The 1147-nt window shown below is 38.8% G+C and overlaps 1 pseudogene; it reads right to left on the bottom strand.

Annotated features, from left to right (window-relative positions):
• Window positions 1–1024: 1024 nt before the first annotated feature.
• LOC133441270 (5S ribosomal RNA) lies at window positions 1025–1147 on the bottom strand (annotated as a pseudogene).

Genomic DNA, 1147 nt, shown 5'->3' with positions numbered 1-1147 from the left:
CCCGGCAACAAAGAAATCAACCACTTCTGGTTTTGATGGTGTTGTCTATGACAGTTTTCAGCACTTTAAAAATGTGGTCGATGAGGGATTAAGGAAGAGGAAACTCTTATGATTGTTGTTATTTTAATAAAATATATTTTCTTGCATGATTAGTTGAGAATAATGTCTTTTTTTTTTTTTTTTTTAGATTGTGAGCAGAAAGACACAACTCTATGCAACCAAAGAATTTTAATGATGGCAGCATCATTAAAATTCTTTGTACACTTATTGGCTGCATACAGTTTTTGTATAAAATGCTGCTGCAACTTTTCACTTTCCAACAATAGACTAGGTAGAATGTCAGAAATTGGCTTATTTAACATTTAGGGGGTATTTAAAGTGGCTGTATCCAAATCTGCTACAGTATGTACCAGGCTAAAAAAAAAATAGTTTTAAGCCTCCTAATTACTACAATAACATAGGCCTAAAAACATAGGCATTGCAGTAATTAGGTGAACAGGATAGAATATTAAAGTATCACATATCTACATGAACCCTCTCTGGCTTGTTCCTTATGAACAATACGTTGTTTTTTTAGATATTGGATGCAAATTCGCACATAATGACATCACACTTAATTTGGATGTGAATTTGAAAATTGTGATTTGTTGTCTCAGGGTAAGCAGTAATCTACAGAAGTTTCATGGTGATTAATTGACTTTTTTTGCCCTGTTCAGCAGTAATGCATTGCCAGTGGAGTTGATATACTTATTTCTCTATATTGAGGCATTTCAGCAGATTTGAATTCAGCAATACTGAAGAGACTTAACCCCCAGATGTTGTATTTACCATGAGTTTTATTCTCCATTCATTAATTATCATTAATACATAATTTGCAAAGACTCCACACACGTCTGAATGACCCCTGAAGCGCTTCTTCATCTTTGCCACAGCCTGGGATCAAACCCGCGACCTTCTGCTCCACAGCTCCACAGCTTGGACACCTCCATCCCCAGGATCACCCACACCCCAGGTTGACCATAGGGACTTGGGGGGGTCATGAGCCATTCCCAGGCGGTCTCCCATCCAAGTACTAACCCGGCCCGACCCTGCTTAGCTTCCGAGATCAGACGAGATCGGGCGTATTCAGGCTGGTATGGCCGTAAGC

Source organism: Cololabis saira, chromosome 3 (assembly GCF_033807715.1).
Source record: "Cololabis saira isolate AMF1-May2022 chromosome 3, fColSai1.1, whole genome shotgun sequence".
Lineage (NCBI taxonomy): Eukaryota > Metazoa > Chordata > Actinopteri > Beloniformes > Belonidae > Cololabis > Cololabis saira.
Note: the sequence above shows the minus strand (reverse complement) of the source record. Positions and strands in the feature narration are given on the sequence as shown.